This window comes from Trachinotus anak, unplaced genomic scaffold (assembly GCF_046630095.1).
Source record: "Trachinotus anak isolate AG129_WGS33_773 ecotype Australia unplaced genomic scaffold, CSIRO_AGI_Tana_v1 ptg000012l, whole genome shotgun sequence".
Classification (NCBI taxonomy): domain Eukaryota; kingdom Metazoa; phylum Chordata; class Actinopteri; order Carangiformes; family Carangidae; genus Trachinotus; species Trachinotus anak.
The window spans coordinates 17,585,530-17,607,756 of NW_027273863.1; the positions used below are offsets into that span (position 1 = coordinate 17,585,530).

General features: G+C 38.8%; 1 protein-coding gene and 1 long non-coding RNA gene across 2 annotated transcripts in view; one reads left to right on the plus strand and one right to left on the minus strand.

The window, feature by feature from the left end:
* The window catches only part of b4galt2 (UDP-Gal:betaGlcNAc beta 1,4- galactosyltransferase, polypeptide 2), a 161,149-nt gene that overhangs the window by 82,793 nt on the left and 56,129 nt on the right, over positions 1-22,227 (plus strand). The gene's annotated exons all lie outside the window — the stretch shown is intronic.
* LOC139629393 (uncharacterized) lies at positions 344-17,654 on the minus strand. Its single transcript, XR_011692965.1, has 3 exons — positions 14,573-17,654; positions 9,131-9,254; positions 344-710 (listed from the first exon to the last, which is right to left on the minus strand). It is a non-coding gene; the product is annotated as an uncharacterized lncRNA (long non-coding RNA).

Genomic DNA, 22,227 nt, shown 5'->3' on the forward strand with positions numbered 1-22,227 from the left:
TGGAACCTTTTAACACAGAGCCACTGGAGAGGGTCGAGGCGAGGAAGGGGTGAACGGTAATAATTTCCCCCCTTCCGGTCTCATCCTGTTGTGTCCTTAGAGTCAAAACAGGAATTTTATGGAAAGAATTGTATTGTCTGTATTGTCTAATGTTTTTTTTTCTCTTTTCAGCAAATAGAAACTGTTGTAAGTCACTGAAAAACTGGACAATGAACTTTTATACCACCAAAATAAAAATAACTCAAAAACATCTTTAAATTCATATGACAAAGCTTTATTTTACAAATTATAATCTCAGACATCCTATCGCTGTTGCCAGGTAACAGTGAAATAAGATCAAATATAATAATTTATCGAAGTGGGCACAAATCAGAGGTCCGATCCCAGTTTCAGAGATCCACTTTTCATTTACTGTTAAAACTGGCTGAATTCATGAGATGGTTACTTCAGGTTGAAGGTTGCTGTATCTGCTCGCTGCACCATCCTGCTGCCCTTGTTTTGCCTCAACCGGACATTTTTCAAGCAGCTATCATCTTGCTCTGAACAGTGGTTTTTGCTGCTGGTGAGGTACGGTGAGTAGGCGTTGCGGAGGGCTCATGCACAAAGTGATATAGCAACCTTGCTGTTCTGCCCTGCTGCTCTGTGTCCTCTCCGCCTGCCGAGGACCCGGGCCAATGTTTGTTTGTTGGCCGTCAGCTCATCGTGTAAAACTGGAGAAAAGCCCAGAGGGAGAGGCAGAGAGAGGGACAGAACAAAAAGAGAAGCAGGTGAGGAAGAGAGAGCGGTTGGAGGGAGGCGAGTGACAGAAGTGATGGAGGAAGAAGAGCCATCTGCTGTTATGATTTTTTTAGGAGCTTAAGGTTGATGCAAGCTGGATATCAGTATTCATTTATACCATCTGATACCCTCTAAGGGAAGTCTTTAAGGCAACAGTCACATAATGTTCTTCCTTTTCTTGTTTCTTCCCAGAATCTGCAGTGGAAGTGGAAGTATTCAGGTCCTTACCTACCAACCAGTTCAACCAGTACTAGTATCAGTACAGTACCAGTACCACTCAAAATACATAATTACAATTGAAAGTGTGATTCAAATGAATTCAAATAAAATAGACAGAAATATTGTCAGCTAAATATACTTCAAGTATGAGAAGTAAAAGTAAAAAACATTTTCTGCAGATAAATGGCCCCTGTGTCAATATATTATTAATATTTAACATTAGATTGTTACTACTGATGCAGCAGTGTGTATACAGCATTTTGTTGTTGCAGATATTTAAGGCAGATCTAGTTTTAATTACCTGCTGTAGTCTAGTGGTTCCTAACCTGTGGGTTGGGCCCCTCCAAAGGGACATAAGATAAATGTACTGAGTCGGAAGATGTTTGATGGGGTAAAAAAAAAAAAAAAACGGAAAACACAAAGTAATTCTTCGCACATTTGTTTTCATATCACCTCAAGCAGTGAATTAAATGGAACAATCTGAGAGGTTTTCAGAGGAAATGTCTCCTTAATGGAGCTGCAAACAGCACATTAGCATTGAAAACATGGCAAGTGGCGCCAGCACCATTTTTTGGGTAACGGATCAAAAGCCAGAAATTTTGGGAGCAACAGATTTAATCTCAAACAACGCTTTGTATTTTAGAAGTGTATCATGTTATTTTTTTGATAATAATGTAAAGTAAATGTCCTGAAACCTTTGACCACCGGACCAATGGTGGCCTTGGACCTTTCCCCCTTTGTTATTCTAAGTTGCTGAAAAATTTACCTCTCAGGCTGCAACTCTAAAGTCCTGAGGTGCTCCTGATTTCAAAGAAGTCTTAATCTCTGTTTTTCGGGGCATTTTAGCACCAGAAGCGAATCAAGAGGACAAAAAGGAAAAGCAGGATAAAATGCAGCATACTGACATCTGGTTTCAACACACACAACACTTTACTAAAGCTTCTGCCGGGTGCCTTGCTCCACTAATCCACCAAGATATGACCCACTACCCCCTTTCTCCCTTTGGTACCCCTTCAATCTCTCATACACAGACACTGTAACTTCCCAATAACTCCTCTGCATCTGTCCAGAGTCTCAGGTTGTGTTGCAGAGGAAGGAGAATCCAGTCAGCCTTCGCAATGTTTGCACCTCTTATTCATGTCAGCACTCCAGCTCCAGCAGTGTCCAGCACTGAGTGGACACCGAAGGATCAGGAGGGATTAAGCTCTGTGTGTTTCTGTCTGTATTTGTTTGGTCTTTATGGTGAAGGTCGCACTAAGGCAAACCAGGCAGTTCATTGGTATACGAATGCCCAGACAGTCAGTGTGTAGACAGCCAAAGCACTTCTAGAAATGCAGGCTCTCACCTCTGCACTTCACAGGTGAGCTTTTGTGGTTTTTGATGTCTTTGTAGTGTTTGCTGATGTGCGTTGAGACCAGGCTCTTGTAATGTCAACAAACCAAAGCACTAAAAATGTCACAAACCGTGTCCATTAGCAATCACTGCAAAGAAATGTATGCACAATCACTACTTTCACTAATTTATGTTTATTTGGAATTTGAGACCTGCTATAATTCTTAATATCAGAATAAAAGCCCATATGATCCAAGAAAAAAAAAAAATAAATAATAATAATTGGGCATAGTTTGAGCACCACTCTGAAGGATTGCTTTTAAAAACATTAATTATTTACAAGGGGCTGCAACATAGGAAATAGTTGTAATTATATTGAAACTGTTTTTTTTTTTAATTATTAAAAAAAAAAAACACTGTGGTGAGGTTATAGGTTGGAAATCAATATCATATTATATCACATTTGTAGATTATAACACAGAATAGGAAATGTATGTAAAATCACATCGGTATGTTATGCTGTATTACAACACAACTCCTCACAAATGTAAAACAAACGTTTCAAAGACTAATTTTGTTGATTTTCAGTGAGTGTTTGCTGGGAACGATTCATTTGAACACCGCATTTATAAAATAATAGAACAAAATCACAATGCCTTGCTCATGAAGGTCAACACTGAATAAACAGTTTTGTAGAGGTGTTGTGAAATACAGAATCACACAACATACACACATTTCTAGACTTCCTGGATTCCTGTTTAGTAACACCAGCTAGAGTGAAAAAGCCTCTGGAGATTACTTTAGGAGCATAAGGACATCACGCTGCTGTGGGTCATAAGAGTACTGACCCTGTAGCAAAAGCACTGTATGTCTGTCTTTGTGAATATGGTAACGAGTCAGAGCTTGATATATAGGAAGAGTGCGATAGGAAAATCCAGGCACCAGCCTAGAATATTCAGTCCCTACTACTCTTTATCTTTAGTTAGTATTAGCATTTTTTTATTCAGGTGATAGATGGAACAAAGCCTTTTTAATTATAACATTCATTATTTTCTTATCTACTTGGAAAGGGTACAGGGCTGGGTGAGATATTTAGACCTAAACCTCTTAGAATAAAGAAAAGGCTGTGCCAGACCTTCACTTTTTTCTCCCTTTCACTCTCCATTTCCCCCTCTTTCACTTTCACCACCACTCTACCTCATGCATGGTTAATGTACTTCCTTTCTTCTTCTACTAGAAATTGAAAATGTTAAAAAAAATAAAAAAAATTGAGGGACTTTTTGTGCAGTTGACCATGGAATAGGATATTGATCTGATGAGCAACAATTCTGTTTCCTTCCTCCTCCTTTGCCTCCTCAGCTGCAGCTTATGTTTTAGTGTTTGCTGGTTCCTTGTTACTGTTTTCTAGAGGAACTCTACAGTAAAATAATAGTCTCATTCACTCCATACCCCAGACCCCAGTGAGTCCCAGGTGCAAAGTGCTTGATGTGATTGCACTGTGATGAATTATAGATTTAACTGCAAACACCTCCACTCCTATCCTATCCTCTCCCTCCTCTCCTTTCCTCTCCTCTCCTCTCCTCTCCTATCCTCTCCCTCCTCTCCTTTCCTCTCCTCTCCTCTCCTCTCCTCTCCTCTCCTCTCCTCTCCTGTCTTCTCCTCTCCTCTCCTTGCAGCTTGCAGCTTCTAATTACATGGTATTAGGTTTACGTATCCATTAACACCACCTACAGTGGATCATAGTGAGGTAAAAACAATGTGACCTTTTCAATCCAAAACTCCTAAAATTTTTAAACAGTGAAATCTTAAGCTGGGCAGACACTGTACAGACTAAGCCTGAATTTAATCAACCATTTCTGGCCCAACGAAATTCTTAGAATTCAACAGAATTTTGTGAGGGTTGTTTAGGACGTTGTGGTTTTGTTTGAATAACCTTCATTGGAATTGTCACTCGGCAAAATCAATGTGGGTTTTCGTGCTTGTATTCAGTGCAAACAACAGAATTGTGGCCAGTCAACTGATCTGTGAAGTGTGAGGACAGGAGTCATACGTTTTGACCATGCATGCATAAAAAATATGTCCACACTGTAAATTCATATAACCCAGATCCAGACTGCTGCATACAAATTTTCAACCAATAATACAAAAAATGAGGACTAGAGGACTGAGAGAGTGCAGCCTTCCACAAGGCCAGTGTGAAACAACATACACCAGTTCATCACTTTCCGAATAATCCTTCTGACAAATAAACAGACATGGTGAAAACATTACCTCCATGGCAGAGATAACAAATCAAACTCCAACATATTTCGCAATCCAATTTTTGTTCATTGGCCACAACAAAATTCATCATTCACTGGCAAAAGCATTTACCATAAAAATCTATGGAAATCAAAATACTAATTAAAAATTTTTTTTTTCCTTAGACAAAATGAGTAAACTTAAACACATCAAAATTAAACAACTCCAATTTTTATCTCTGCCCCAAAATATTTCAGGGTTTGTTGAGCTTTTTTATGGAAGATTGACTCCCTTAAATCATCAGTTTATGCAAAATAAAATAGGACTCACTTTATGCTTCTTCAAAAATCACAACAGCTCACCCAGTCCGTTTTCCTCCAGAATATTTTTCAACCTCAATGGCCAGAGGAGAAATCCCTATTAATATTTAGTAAGTGTTCCTCCCTTCAGAGGTCATTTTAGTATAAAACAAAAAGCAACAGCTTAAACTCAGTCAATTTAGCAACTGATCAATGACAACAATGATTAATGAACCATAGAAGACCACAGTACACACATGTATCATTTTAAACAGCTGGTGCTCCTTGCGTTAAAAATACAAAACACGAGCCGCCTGTTTTCTCTGGATAAAGTGCTCCGATATAAATTGAAGCATGGTGCAACGGTGAATTGACATTTCAGCATTTTAGTAATGCATAATTTAACGTGCCTTTCTCCCCTCAGCTTCTCTCTCAATCAAGCATCCATTAAAGACCGAGCTGTTTAGACGGCAGGAGTCAGCGAGAGAAAAGACAAACATGGACCCTGTTCATACATTACGCCATCCCATGGCCATTTTGCTTCTCAGGTTTTGCCTCACTTTCATACATAGTTCAAGTCAACTTTATTGTCCCAAATGGGCAACAGGGGCTGCAGCAAGCATAAAAAATAAATACACAACCCTCCACATGGACCCACGAGTAAACAGTACAAGATGTACAAACAGAAAATGTGGAGGAACTCACTCAAATCAATATTGAGCGTATAGAACAGCTTTTCTGAGACAAGTTTGCATGTCGTAAAAGTACACACACACTACAGTAAATGTAAACATACACACTACTGCCGACAGTAAACAATTTTAAACTCACAAACTCCAATATTAATTCAAAACCTACAGTGATGATGGTGATCGTGTGTCTGTAAGATTTAAAAACGTATTATTAAAGACTTTTGGCATAACATTGGGCTTTAATGTTTTAGAGGTGACTGCTCTGAAATTATCTATCATCATATTTGTGTGAGTTACAGTCTGGGGTTATGAGTAATATCTCACCTTAATAACATGTTGTTGGGGCTTTTAGTCCCTCCTACTCTGTAACTGCCCAGTTTTTTCTTTCCTTTTCACCTCCACATCAGCGTTGTGATATTTGGACAGCAGCCCTTCACTGTTAACACTTTCATCTCGGGCTGTCAGCCAAACAGACAAACTTGACGACCTTGCTATAAGGGTGAGCTGAGAACAGCTGTATGAAACCTTCTAACCACCTTGACAACTCACACTGAAGCTGTTTGGCTGCAGCTCTGCTCTGTTTCCCTCCTGTACACTGATTTGTGCAGGAAAGAGAGGAGAAATAAATCTTTTTTCTTTACTTCGTGCTTAAAAAGATTACAGGATTACAAGAGAAGATTAATTAGGAGTGTACTCCCCTGCTTTATTGGTGATTGAATAGATTTTAGTTTGCCTGTAGGTGGATTCAGTTCATTGAATACTGTATTGCTGATATTGAGCAGAAAGTAACATTTGCCCTGAAAGGCAATTGCAGAATTGAAAATATTAAAAAAGAAAAATATTGACTGTTTCATCTTTAAACCATTACATAATTGACTGGTTCAAAGATGCTGGATTTCCTCACAGTGTGCACCTTATTTTGAAGTTGTGGTGATTTGATAGGATGTCACAGTGGTGCAGTGCAGAAATGTGGTCTGGGCTTTAAACCTAGAGGCCATCTGGGGCCTTTCTGTGTGGAATTTGCATGTTGTCCAAGGACATGTAGGTTGGGTCAATTAGCTCTAAGTTCCCTTTGTAGTCAATGGTTGTGTCAGGTCTGCAATAGACTAGGAAACCATGGTGTAACCCACCTCTTGCTCAGTGTATGATGGGATAGGCTCCAGCCCCCTGCAACCCTCCACTGCACAATGTACACAGCAGTGATGGATTGGTTATTGTTTTATGTGAATTTACTTGGTGTTACCACTAATTTTGCAAAAAAAAAAAAAAAAAAAAAAAAAAAAAAAAAATGAAAAAGAAGAAAAAAAGGGAACAGATTAAGACTAAAATGACAGTTTTTTGTGTTGTAAACTTAATATTAATTATGTTGTTTTTCAGGAATGCAAAACTTAATTTTCCTTTACACTAATTAAAAAAAAAGTCAAAATTCAGGGGAGGGCTTTGGTTATTTGCTAATTTCATATTCAGACTGAAAATAGCCCTGCAATTGAAAAACAAAAAACACAAGGTCTATGTTGTTGCTTCAGGCCTTTGTGGGACAATTAAGTACAATCCAAGATGGCAGCTTCGAGTAATAGATCTACTTAAGACTTATCAGATGCCAGAACACTGCACAGGGGTTAATATTGCTATGAGACAGGATTTTACAGCTGTTGAAAGTTATCACAGCCATAATCATTTTTATACTGCGTTGGAAGGGTTGGAAGGTAAGCAGTAGAAGTTTCCATCCACATGAAGTTGCTCATCTATCAGAAAAACATTTGCAAAGATAAACTGACTAGATTTTGGTGGTCAAAGGTCAAAGGTCAAGGTGACTGTGACCTCAGAAAACACGTTTTTGGCCATAATTCACAAATTCATACACTAATTATGACACAATTGAACTCAAATGTCTGTGAGCATAAAATGAAATGATGACATTGTGTATCCAAATGGTCAAAGCTCAACTTCACTGTGACATCGTAATGGTCTGCAAAAACACCTCTGGCCATTATTCAGTGCTGTATCAGGAAGGGCACATTGTGACCCCTTTTACTGCTACTTGGCTGTTTGGGGGAGGCATACAAGGAAAGGTGGTAACTCAAGTTTGCAGATGACCTTCTGCTTTTTTGGTTTAGTAGTCTGCTGTGACACCGCTCACTGAGGTGTTAATGTCTGTCTGGACACAGCTCCATTTCCTGAGTGCAGACCTTCTTTGTAAAGGATTTAATCGGTGCTGTTATTGTCAAGGAGACATGAACAGCAATCTGATTTCAGTCTGGACACAGGAAATCAATATTAATGTGGATTATGAATGTAATAATAGCTAGACACAGTGTGGACATGTCATATATGCTTATCTGAGGTTGGTGTCCTTAGATGGAGAGATCAGAAACTGAGCAGATGTAAACACAGAAAAGCTTTCAGTCAGAGTTATGCTTTCTATTTCTAGAGAGACACATTATAAACAACCAAAATGTTTTTAATAATTTGCAACCTGCACACTTCCCGATGCATTGTATTATAAAGGCAAACATCCCTTTTTAGTTATCTCTCCTTGTTTCATTCTGCCCTGCTCCTGTATTTTATCCTGTGAGCCTACTAGTGGCAAGACAAAAAGAGGCTGCACTGAAGATAGGTTATAATAATGTCAGCAGTATTAGAGATTACCAGCGGGGACAAGATCATTGTGCAGAACATACTGCGGTGAGGTTTAAAGCACAAAAGTGGAGCAAGAAAAAAAAAATACTGTTAGTCGTAATTGTTGAGAAAATTGGCTGAAATTGGTTCCCATTTATTGTCGTTTCTTCCTAATGGCTGTGGAGTGTGATTGCAAAGCAAGACGGGGATAAGTGAGACATCCTGTAACTTTCAATTCTCTCTGTTATTATAGGAGTGCTTTTTTTCCTCTTGTTTCTAGACAAACCTTTGTCAGCACTACCTGTTTTTGAGAGGATAGGTGTGTGTGTGTGTGTGTGTGTGTGTGTGTGTGTCTGTGATCCCAGTTCTGCAGCACATAAAGTTTTGCAAATCACAACATCTCATCTATATGACAGTGTTGTGCTTCAGCATGCAAGATGAGGCTTATAAGAACACAACTGAATCATGAGCAAGTGCAGTTTGTCCCATGATTCATTTTTTACCAATAACATATGTGGAATATCATGAATAAATTTACATTAGTTGATGAATATCTGCCACCCCTATAAAGAAACATAGGTCATATTATATTACATAAATACATTAAAGTAATGTGTATTTATGAAGTGTGTTTTATTATGAAATGTGTGTTTGATCATGTGATATAGATAAACTCTCGACAATGTGATATTAATCACTATAGACAGCAGAATGCAGGAAGACTAATCTGTATATGAGTAAGTTTGCACAGAAGGTAAACATATGGTGCCAAGTTGAGCCAAATGAAGAAGTTGTATATCTTTTTGTGCTGCATGAAAATTTATTATCAAGGATAGGGCTGTTGTTGATGATGGATGTTTAAGTGGTCAGGAATGTAGCATCCACACGATAGGCCATGGGATGTAGGTGTTATACTGGGTTATGTAGAACCATTCCTCTGTGCTGACTGACCTTCAACTTGTTTATCTTTGCAGCTCAGCAGTCACAGAATCTCTGTGAAATGAGAAAAAGGTTTTCGACATCTTGATGAGGAAACCCAGGATGGTATGAGCAGGGATAAAGCACCATATTAAATCTGTGAGGAAAAAAAAAAAAAAAAAAAAGTTATCTGTCAATAGCAGCTAACACGTCTTTGAAAATAATACATATTGATTTGACAAAATGGATCTGATATTGTCCTTCTCATGGTCTCAGCGGGAGAAGCCTGTTGTACTTGGAGCTGTGGCACAGCGAAAGCTTCCTTTTGAAGAATTAAACAAAGGGAGGGTTTGTACCGTGCGTTGGGAGAGAAGAGAATGCTGTCAAGATATCTGACATGACCTTCCGTCTGTGAAAGACACCATTCTGTCTCTTGTTTTTCAGCTATTCTGCCATCCTTTTTTCTCAGCGGTATGGCTTTCAATAGACAGAGTTGGAGCAGAAGAGATAGAAAGGACGAGTAACTCTGACTTACACTTGGTGTCAGAAGCAGAAACAAAGAAATCGAGGAATGTTAACTAAAAACAAAAGTGTGTTTGTTCAAGGTGGATGTGTGTTGTTTTTCTGCTTCACATTGGTGCGTGTATCTATTTCAGCTTTTATCACCTAAGAGTCTAAACGGCACAATGGTTCATCTGAGATTTTAGAGAATGGCCATGGTTTTTGAGCTAAATTGGTCTTTTAGTGTATTTGTTGCCAAATATAAAACATTCAGCTGTCTGGGTTGCCGGATGCCTGATGGTGACTCATTTACCCTCAGGAAGCACCACTTTGATTCACATCATGTCATTCTTTTCTGCCACCTCATTCGTTATTTTCATGTGTCAGGATTTCTTGTCGTGTATCACTGCTACTATAGGTTACAGCGGACCTTCTGCCCTCACTGTGTGTGTAGGTGCAGAAGTGAGGTAAACACATCCAATAAAGATTGAAGGTAACCGTGGTTCTTTGAGGTTTCCATTGGAATAATACAGTATTGTATCCAATACTGTGAAAACACTGGATACAATAGAACTAATTCAGTGTTCATGATCACAAACCAAAAAAAGAAAGTAAGAATGCTTTAATCACTTTTTTTGTTGCCCGTTTGTGCCTCTAACGGCCTGTTGACTAACTTGAAGGACCTGAACCATATTTTCATATAGAACCTTAAACAAGAGTGTCAAATTAATTGCATTGTCCCTTATGCCAGGAGGAAGGGGTCACATACTAATCGACTGGTTAGCCTTTTACTGAATCCACAGGCTGTGGAATAATCCCTATTGTCAACTCCTGCAGAATAAAACTGCATTGCAAATGCAACCCTACATGCAGACATTAATTGCAGATGAAATGACAAAACTGCAAATTGAAGTGATGAATTTCAAAAACGACATGGGATTTTGTTTGAGTAGAGGCTGACTAATGGTCTAATTCAATAACAAGATCATTGGGATCTGTTTTGTCGTTAAATGATATGTTTGGAATTACTGAAATCTGTCTCGTTGTTTCACTGCTAATACTGCACACACACGGGGAGGGAGTGTTTTGGTCACAGATCCTCGTCTTAAAGGCCTTGCAGTGTTAGCTCTTTAAAAATAAAAAGTGAAAATGGGGACAGATGTTCGATGAAAGCTAGTGTTTTCTAGTTCAACATTTCTTCTTTACGGTTGTTCAAAAAAATCTTCACTTCTGTGCTGTACTTCTGTACTTCTGTCATCATGTTTGTCACAAAACACACACACACAATATGCTTATTTATGACATCTGACACACCAATGGGAAATAAAAGAAGTGGAAGTGTGACAGAGCTAATTAAATTAGACCTGAATGACACCATTTCATTCACCTGCTTGCGCATAAAGACGTGCTACAGACAGAAAGGCAATGTCCCCTATGACATCCACATTAACAAAGCAAAAACATCTCTATGTATAAGAAGCACAAGCTCTTTTGTGTGTGAGTGTGGATTTGTGAGAGGATGTTTATTTCAGCAACTTGCTGCATTTTGAGCCAGTTTGTCTGTTGCTAAGGAAGCAGGCATTCAACCCTGACTGAGTATGTGATAGGCGAGTGTATCTTTGTCTAGCCTTGCATTCTGCTCTTCCTCCAGTTTTTTTCCAGTTTTTTTATATCCCCTTTGCCTGTCTTGTCTTTCTGTACATTCCTTTCTGTTCACTCCCTGTTTTCTTCTCTCTCAGTGTGTGTGTGTGCGTGTGTGTGTGTGTGTGTTCATGGTTGTTCTCTCTCATCCTCCCACATGATGGTCTTGTTTTTGCCACTGACAGGTTCAGATTGTTATTGTAAGCGTCTGACAACATTATGAATAGGAGTTCTACAGAGACAGACCTTTCTGTTAAAGAATAAGATCTCTGTTTAAGCGGAAACGGCCTTTTATAGCACTGTTGAAAGCCACCAGACTCCATGTACAAAAACAGTAATTTCACCTCGCAGAGCGCTGGACTTGCTGGTCAACCGCTGCCTTGATCGCTTAGTTTGTTTATCTTGTGTGGTACTTTTACTTAAGTAAAGGATCTGAATTATTCTTGTGACAAAAGTGACAAAATAATACACGTCATCCTTTAAATGTTCAATTATCCCACAGAAATAAGAGTACTGATAGAACTAATCAGCACTCATGGCACTAGTGCTGTGTGAGCACAATTTTTATGCCATTGTCAAGCAAAAATAACAGATCTGTTTCTCATGTATGAGCCTTTTTTTGGTTGCAACACTCCAGTCAGCACAACCCTGGGTCACATAGGTCCTTTGTGCTGATTACCACTGGGACAACCTGCACCTACACTAACTATAACAGACTTCTCTGTCACTAGCATTAATGAGAAAACCCCTACCCGTCTCCTGGGCTGTAATATTTATTCCATCCATCAAGTAGCAGAAGTAGATTTCATATTTACTGTTGTTTAGGAAGACACCAAATTTTATATCCAGTCCAAATGTCTGAAAGAATCGGACTTATCAAACAACTCTCTTAAACAGGTCAGTGAGCAGTCTATTCAATGTGTGCATCAATCAGTTATGGCTACAAATCCAGTTTGACTTGATGAGACAGGTAGAGGGCCCAGTGGGGCCACTGAGGATGCCCCGACTTCCATGGTATCTTAAAGGCCCTGATATGCTGACTTATAGTCTAAAAATGTAGTTTTTTGAGATGTACACAGACTTCCGCAAAGACATCAGTTGATTTATGTTGCAAGGATGCTTGTGGCCACACAGAGATGAAAAGTATAATTTGGTATATATTCCTGAACTCAGAGTATCAGGGGCTGTCACATTCACAATTTATCAAGCAAGGGAGCTTGTGCAGACCTCCTGTGGACTTTCAGAGAGGTCATGTGTCAATGTTCTCTCTCAATCATGTTTAGGGCCACTGGGCTACAGTATCCAGCCCATTCTGGGTGAGAGGCAAGGGAACTGGGTGTACAGGTCATCAGACTAGTTCAGGGTCTTGTTCAGCATAAATGTCTGTCTCAAGCACTTCTACCAGCACTGAGGTCAAATACTAAAGCTTTTAGATGAGACCTCACTTAATTACGCTCTCATTTTCCTTTCAGAAATATGTATGTATACAATTAGAATTAAAATACATGTGCTGCTCATTCATTATCTGCGCACTAGAAATTCAATTATGAAGAAATATTCATCGTGAGATAATCATAACAGATTAGCAGATCTTGCTAAAGGTTCTTTCATCCTCCTGAGAAAAATGTATTTTTCCGCAGTGACTAAAAGGTGAGTTTGTTACATACTCGACATTTCACTAACTTCAGAGCTGTTTTTGTACATTAAGGTTTACTTGGTCTTTAAATAGATCTCAGTGATATATTGTTCCCTAGATATGTACGTGAATCATTCAGCTCTTTGGGGGAAATTTTTATACTGCATATCATTTCAGTGCTTTCATAAAAGATAAACGGCGCTCAAACCAACGCTGAAAAATCAAAAGCTTAGATTCCTCTGCTGTTAACCTGTTAAACAGTTCATCTAATTCAAGCACAATTTTAATTTCTTAGCCCATAATATTTTAAATAATATATTTCTTAAAATGTACGTGAGGAGGAAAATTCAAAGAGATCAAATTGAGATCAGTAAGAAACATTAAAGTTAATTAAAGATAAAGATTGCTTGACCTGACAGTATTCCCATTTTCCTGAGCCATCCCTGCTACGTATACTATACATTGCTCTGAAAGATCTTCATTTGTGGTAAATATGCACTGGAGAGGAGGTCACAGGCTGTGTTAGCCTGCTCAGTGGGATATTGGCATTTTCCTCCACCATCCCTCTTTTTTCATCCCCATCATATGTATGACCTTTTAAAACGTTGCAGAATGGAGGGCAGCTTCTGTTGGGGTTTAATTATAAACTGACCCGAGGTCACATGATATCACAGAGGGCCCATGCATATTATTCAGGGATTTTAGACCAATGACGACCTGTTGCCGGGTTACTGTGAGCAGACAGATGATGAAGCAAAGCAGCACAACAAAGAGAGAAAAGGACAGTGACATGCAATTTATCAAAATGGCTTCAATTCAGGCCAATATGACAAATGTGTCACTGTGTTGTGGAGTATTTTGGTTCCAAACCTGCGCCCAATATTGATATCCATAGACTTTCTAAGAGAGGGTTCTACTGTGAAGATGAACTAATTCACTCTAATCCTCTTATGATCAAACCAATTCTGATCCTCTAAATCCAAAACAAAGATATTAAATGAAAATCCATTATAATCCACTGTAGCAAACTTTCTGCAAAGGAAAGATCAGTGTCAGGTTTAAAAGGGGTTTTAACTCAGTTTAGATTGAATTTCTTCTGGAGGTTGGTTTTCATTATAATTTCATGGTTAAAGCTAATTGGATTTTTAATTAGAGGTTTCAAAAGTGTCTGCAGCTATATGAAACACTGTGTACCTTTAACTCCACTGTCTTTTACAGTGCTGTTTAACTGTTCAACTTTGAAATGATCTCTTTGAATATCATGTCACCTGAGTCTGCAACAGATGGTACGTGCACTTGACCAGTATGGGTCAAGTGTCTATTTGAAAGGTAACCTTGAATGTGCTGCTGGTGTTCTTATGTTCTCTGCTGTTCTTCTCCACATATAGGTCTGTAGCTGTTGCACAGTTCAAAAATGTTTAATGTGGTAAATGTAAACAGACCCTAATAGAGAGAGAACACAAACACTGGCAGCAGCACAATGTGCTATCAGTTAATTTGATCAGTACAATCACGTTGATGATGGCTTATAGCGAAAACATGTTTGTTGTTAACTCCACATTAAACATGAAGAGAAAGAAGGTGTAAAATATAATAATGTAATAATAATGAAATAGTGATAATACTGACAACTTTAAAGGTTCTCGAAACCCACTATTTTCTGCTGCAGTGATTTTGATATTTGGTATTCAACAGACCTGAGACTGGCAGCAGTAAAACAAGACCTCGCCCTTGACTGGCGTCCTGGGGCAGGTCTCAGTTCCTCAGAAAGGAGCGGACCCGTGAAGACCTCTATTCCAGAGGTAGCTGGTTAAGCTTTTAGATTTCTGTCAACCTCGCTAAACCTCAGCCTCCATAGTTACTGTTGCTAAGGCTGTCAAATTACAATTACATTTGCAGTTTACAGTGAGGGTGGCAGATTTCCCCTCAAAACTCATGATAATTTTTGAAACAATGGATCTGTGATTTCACAATGAAGTAAAGAGAATTAAGGTGTATTCACATTACTGTGGAAAAACACAGATGCAATGCCCCAGACGTTGACTGCTGCTTACACTGAAAGATTTACAATCACAAAGTGGCTTCATATCAAGGTGATGTTTGGCTTGACTAAATATCAACATGCAGATGTTGCTACCAGGTTTGTTACTGTTTGAGTCTCTGAATTTTAGAGACATACTGCTAGCAGCATTAGCATTGTTGCTAACATGGAGCTGTTTATTACAGTGTAAATATGTCACTGACCAATGATGGACATACTGTCCGCTAAAACTGGAATTTGCAAGCAGATTTCATCGGCTAGAATTAGCTGATACTAGAATCATTGGCTGAAAGTTCAGTCAATAGCTGACTTTTGAAGGTTTCCAGCTAATTCACTTTACAAGACCTTCATTAGATGATCCACGTCGAAGACATGGACGTAAGGAGCAGCATCCTCGTCTTGTAGGGTAGCTAGTTAGCCCTAAAGTATTACTCTGTGTTTTTCAAACAGCATGTTCAACTCTTCCAAAAGAAAAACGTTGGGTAACAAGGTTCACAGTGAGGCTTTTAGCAAATGTATTGCCAGCTAAAGTAACAAGTTCAGCTGGGGTTGCTGAAATGCAAACTTCTCGGAAAAAAGCAAAAGCTGCTAACATTACTCTAAACTCTGATATAACGGCATCTTGTTTTGCCCAGAATGGATGTTCCAGTCCCATGAGAGTTTCATAACGTAACCTGTTCACTAATGATGTGCTCACTGGCTTTGAAAATAACGACCACTGACTATTGTAACTCCTATGCCCGTTAGCTGGTCATACTAAGATTAGAAGCTTGCATTAGAGCAGGTAAGCATTAAACCTCTTGTGTTTTTCATTTTGATTTGATTGCACTTGTTTTCGCCATCAGGCTTACACAGTTTGGGATTTCTTTGGCCATGAAAGAGTATAATTTTCTCTGCACATTTTTGAACATATTGGGACAAGAGCAGGCAGATGGTTGCAAACTAATTTCTCATGGCATCCTGATCATATTCCAAGGCTTCAACCCTACTGGGACCAAGTGCTCTAATTTCCTACATGGAGCTGAATCACATGAAACTTCCTCAACAACCACTTACCAGGTGTAAAACTGGGGGGAAAACATAGGGGCGATTGACCTTAATGACATGCTTGTGAATTATTAATTGATTCACATTTGGTGCATTTACATATCAAACTCCAAAGCACAGGAATGTATAGCTGACTGTGGGGCAACGAGAAGCGAGAAGTGAAGTTCATATTTGTCAATCAGAGCTTGTTTGTGTATCGATTACCTTCAAAATTAAATTCTAAACCAGCTCTCTCAGTTGTGTTCCATTTTCTGCTTCCCTGCTGGGTGCTATCAATAAAATATTAAAGCTTTGTTAGTGCTGAATATTGTGATGCTGTATACAGCATGAGCATCCTCTGCCTTTCTCTTGTCACTGCTATTCGACAGGAAATTTGGACCAGGTTTTCAAAGTCTACTACCTACAGGGAGTAGTGACATTTATCTTAAAATAACCTTTAGTCAAATGGCTTTCAGTATCTCACAGCGGTGGCTCAGTCCTATTTGGCTTATCATATAGAGAGTTTATAATGAGAACAGCAGATAGGCAGAGGCTTAAGGAGGCACCTTAAAAAAAAAAAACACACAAAGCATCAGTGGCATTGAAGCCGCTCTCTGTTTATAACAAAGGGAAAACAGACTGGGTGCAAGGATAAAGGCTGGTTACTAAGAATAACCAAATTAAATAACCTTTTGCTAAAGATGTGGGTTCATTTTTTAGAAACAGCATTTGGATTTGAAAGGTGTTCATATAATTAGTTTACTCAGAGAATTGCTGTTGTTTCTGAGGCTCCTGTTCAGACTTGACACTAATGTTTTTGCTGTGTCATTATTCTAAGGCCCTGTTTGATATTCCAAGAAGGTGATTGCAGATTCCAGTGAAATTCTGTGGAAAGGCCGGTCTGCTCCAAACTTTGAAATGGGTTAGCATGACATTTGGTACAGACTTTTATAGTCCCCAAAAGATTGATCTGGCTGACCTGGTGGTGGCGATTCCCTGACTTGTTCTCTAGCGCCACCATGGGGTTGACATTTTTGTCTTTTAATGAAATCGTCTCGACAACTATTGGATAGATTGCAATGAATTTTGGTACAAACATTCATCTCAACCTTAGGATGAATTGCAGTAACTTTCATCTGGTCAGGTCAACATTTTAATTTGTCTAGTGTTTTTTATGGCGTGTTTCGTGGTGGAATGTGGTGGAAAGTTAAGTAATTGACCAAGAAGCAGATTATAGATTTTTGTGTTTTCAAATCCAGCAGTTAGAGTTTTTCGTTTTTCTACTCAAATCTTAATTAGCAAGAGATTTTCAGCATTAAATAACAGCAAAAACAGCAACAAAAACCTCCTTAAACCTCCTTAAATTTGGAAATCCCTTGTGGTTATTTCTATTATTTGTGCTTTCCTGTTGGTGGATTCATTTGTTGCTCCGTCCTGATGTCAACATTTTGAGACTCTAATGATGGTTTTTCCCATTTTCTAGAATTTGTGATTGTTTCTGTGTCAAGATATCCCTAGATATCTTTTCCACTGTGAAGATTCCTTCAACAAAACAAAAAGCTAATTGGTTCTGTGTCAGAGACGGCATTTTCTCCAGTTCATTCCAATGGCTGTTTTTGTACTGGCTATTAATCACATTCTAACCAACTATAAATCACTTTCTAATCCATTTTTTTGGAGTAATTACAGAGCTAAAGATCCATACAACTCATCTGGACCTTATGTTCTTGTATTTGTTGGAGCATTTTATAAACCATTTTTCAAAGCACTGTTTTCTGACACAACTAAATTTGTGATATTGAGAGAGGCAGTTTTGAACGGTTTTCCCATGAATTTCACTTACTTCTGATTTGGTCCTTGTATCCCTGCTCGTCTCTATGTGTTTTCTGAGGCACATCCTCAATATGAAGATTAAAAACTGTAAAAAATTTACTATTTTATGAATAAGCAGCTCTGAATGCTTTCCACATCGTTCATTAATTTTTCCTCCCATGCCTCCATTCTTCATTATTTATTTTCTTCCTGAATCCCCTCCTACCTACAGCTAAGCTTTTTCTCCCCTCTTGCATGGATAACATTTGCTTCCACCACAGTCTCCTCCACTGGGTTAGTAAACTGGTGCTGACAGCTGGAGTTCAAACCCCAACCGAGGCACTTGACTGAACAATCCTCTAGGAGCGTTTCAAGAGCCAAATGTAACGGCCAGCCGAAACAATTCCATCCTCTCACGAGGAGCCGTAGCTGAAATGCAAAAACATCACAATACAGGAAGTCGTTGCAGAGCGCTCCTCAAACGAATCGGATCAGAAGGGGGGCACTCCCTTTGGAGATGCAGCGCGTCAATTCCAAGACAGAGGAGATGTGCTGGCCTGTCAGGGACTGAAATACGCCCACTCCAGCCTGTGTGCAGTATGGAGCATCTGTACGAAGTAGTTTATGGTTCAGCGGACATGTTTGAGATTAAACACTCCAGTGGGTTGATTATCTTTCCATGAGTGAAGGTGAAGCTCACACAGCAACCTACGCTGCTGCCAACATGCTGGACGACTTTCCCTGTGCCTTATTCCATCAACGGGGGGGGGGGGGGGGGGGGGGGGGGGGGGGACACACAGTGACATACACACCTGCACAGTATTACACAATGCAAGACAATAGCCCTGCAATAATTACTTTGTGTTGAGACAGTGGCTGTGAGGTGTTGATTGAATTCGGTAGCTTGTTGCATCAAATACATTTGTTCCTTGTTCTTGTTTCTCTTTCTAATTTTCTTATCTTTCACAGCGATGACCAAATGAGGGCACAATTAATACCTTCTTTGGGTTAATCTTCCAGCAATGTGTCTTCCATAATAGCATTTAGTCTCCAAATACTCTGAGAGAGCTGTGATTGCCGTAATGGCATTTGTTATTGTGCTGTATAGCTCCTGTGAGTGTCTTTCTGTCGAAACATAATGCTGCGTCTCTGCTGCATTTTAGGCATAAATTATCAGAGTATCATTATGGACTTTGTAATCAAGCCTTAGTGCTCCAGTGCTAAACCAAGTGAAACTGACGAGCAATTTGTTCCTATGTAATTATGTTCCATAGAGTGTGTGTTTACATTCAAAACCCAAGGACTTTAAGAAACTAAAGACTTTACCTGTCAAGGACGATTTAGTTCTGCGGTATGAACTGAGTGACACATCACTGAAAGAAGTGAGAACATGAGGAACATGATGAAATAAGGTGACAGATAACGTATGAATGTGATAGCTGTATCAACCACAATGAAAAGGCAAGTTGGAAAAGCAATTGCTTTTTTCTTAGAAAACAGATAATAATGCTTCAATCTGCTTGGAAAGATTTACAGGGAAGTAAGTTGTGGATGGATAAAAAAAAGGTTTATAGTTGAAAATAAGAAGGTCTGAGTGCAGAGTTAAAGTGTAAAGAAAGCTTTTCTTTGCTGTCACTTGTTCTGTCCTCTTATGTCATAATTTTCCTACTGTACTTTTTCCCTTTTGTTACAACTCACTACATCTTGATCTTGTATCTCATGGGTCAGTATGATAATTTGACAGGACTGTTAGGACCAGCCTTAATGAGGTAACCTGTTAAATCAGTTAATCCCCTGGTATAGGATTGGAAACTTAGGGTCAGATTCCTTTAAATAAACAGAACTGGCACCATATATGTTTAAATACAACCCATGATCCCATGCTATATTTACACATTAGAGGTCTGTTGTTAATAAAGTACAAGCAGGAGGTTTTCTTTGACCCCCTTAGTAATCAGATGACACTGCAACTGGCAAAAAAAATACAACATTTTCATAAACTGACAATCAAACTGAACAATACCCCGAACAATTCTTTGTTTTTATGTTTAGATTTTTTTAAGACATGAAATTTTCCAGTGACTCTAATCATAACTTCCAGAATTCAGCAGTGTCCTCACAACTTGCAGGAGGTGAAAGGTCTGTTTAGCGACTGCTGATTTCACTTTTTCATCAAAAACAATATAAACACTTGTCCAATACCAGCCTTTTATTTTCATTATTATTTCATTTATTACTTATTACTTACATTTATTATTATTATGTTTACGTAGAGGTGGACTTCAAGGTAGAAAAAGATAATTTTGTCACTTTGCTTGGTATCTTGTATAAAACCTTCATCAAATTATTCTGCTAACCAAACATGAAGCTGTCAGCCATCACATAATTGTAATATTTGACAGTAACAGGAGAGATAGGCAGCCACACCTGTGTAGCCTTAATCATATAAGGTCCTTTTGGTAAAAATGGCTTGTGACAACAGCTTCCAGGACATATGGCTAATCTGCATAATGTATAATCATATAAATGTATTAACATACTGGCTCATATCATATAAGATAATACTACATGAAATTATATGCAACACATTTGATTATGTGTTAAAAAAATATTTATATTTGTTAAAAATATTTATTTTCAACCCATTTAAAATATCATCACAGATATTGTTGTCCCAGAACAAACTTTGCACTTTCAGTCTCTGCATCCCTAAACTGTCAGCTCTGGGATGACTATATATTTACTTTTAATCCTGTTCTAGAGTGTTAAGTCGCTGCTGGAGTGTGTTTTAACCTCACTGATGTCTTTAAACCATCAAAACGTCTTTGAAGCATCGCGGTCCTCCCTCCGCTTCCATCCTTGAACATCTGCCTTCCTGCATGAAAACATCTTTGAGAAAATGTGGTCAATATTCTGTGATCAGTAGGGCTAAATGATCATATGAACCTACCAATTAGTTAAACATCCACCAGTTCTTTGCATTACAAAGCATGAGAAGTCTTATCTTCTCTCTCTCTCTCTCTCTCTCTCTCTCTCTCTCTCTCTCTCTCTCTCTCTCTCTCTCTCTCTCTCTCTCTCTCTCTCTCTCTCTCACTCTCTCTCTCCCTCTTGCTCTCATCTCCACTTCTTTGATCACATGCCAGTCACAAAAGTTAAAAGTCCATCATCTCCATCATTAAATCAGCGCTCTCTAAATTGGCAGATGATATAAGCTGATTATATAAGGTGCAAAATAAAAATATAGGAAATCTGTTGCGCCGACTGTTCAGCAAGTATTTAAACAGTAGATGGTGTTTTGAAGTGAGAGTCTGCGTACTTATTAAGGTACTTCAAAGGGAGATGAGTGCAACTCAGTTTCTCCATGTGTAAATACAAGATGTTGAGAGAGCGAGGGGTTTATGGTACAATTAGTCCACCGCATATATTAAGTGCTGACAGAAACCAGTGCAGTTTATAGACTGATGCATGCGTGTTTTGTGTGTGTGTCTGTGTATATATATATATATATATATATATATATATATATATATATATATATATATAATCAATGCCCACTCAAGTTTTTTTTTGCACTAAACCCGGTTTGAAAAAAGGGGGGGCAACAGGCTTGTGTGTGTGTGTGTGGGTGTGTAATTTGTAGTTGTAATTTGAAATATTCGCTCAGTTTTGCAGAGGAAGAAGAAAGTCTCACCTGTTGTTATCACCAGAGACATATTGAGTTACAATGTGCTTTGATATTGTTGTACTCAGACTCTCAGGTTGCATCAGCAGAGACTTTATATTTGTCAAAGTTATTCCTACAGCATTAAGTTCCAAGCATTATGCCAGGTATAAAAAATAAAGAGGCTCAGGGGAAAGTATTATGAATTAAACAGCTTAATGAAAGTTTTAGTGCTGCCAGCAATATTTATCTCAGCTACACTTTCTCTCTCTTCTCTGTGTTTCATTGTTGGAACAGGTGTTTGTATTTTTTTTTTTGTAGTGCTGGTATTCCCAACAGCTGAGGTAATTTCTAAACTAAAAAAACCGTCAGTCCATGCTGTACCTCTGTTCAGGCAGCAGCAAAGGAAATGTTTATTTTGCATGTGGATCGGCATGAAATTACACGTTAAGTTTGGCCCGGATGACCAGATGTTTAGGCTGTGACTGTCGATTGCAGCGTCCCCGGTTTGAGTCCGGGTGGAGACATTTGTTGCATGTCATTCCTGATCTTTTTCTCCCCTCAAACTAAATATATTTTAAAAAAAAAACAAAAACAAAACACTGGCTGATGGTGGCCATACATTTTTTGTGTCCAGGAAGTTAGTACTTTGTACAAGAATAGGATCAGTTGTTAGCAATGTAGCAGCACAGGCGTATGGGTTTTCTCCAGGTGCTCCAGGTTCCTCTCACAGTCGTGCAGGTTAGGTTAACTGGTGCTTTAACAATGTTTACCAGCCATGTTCACCTGGCTGACATTCAGAATTGGTCAGG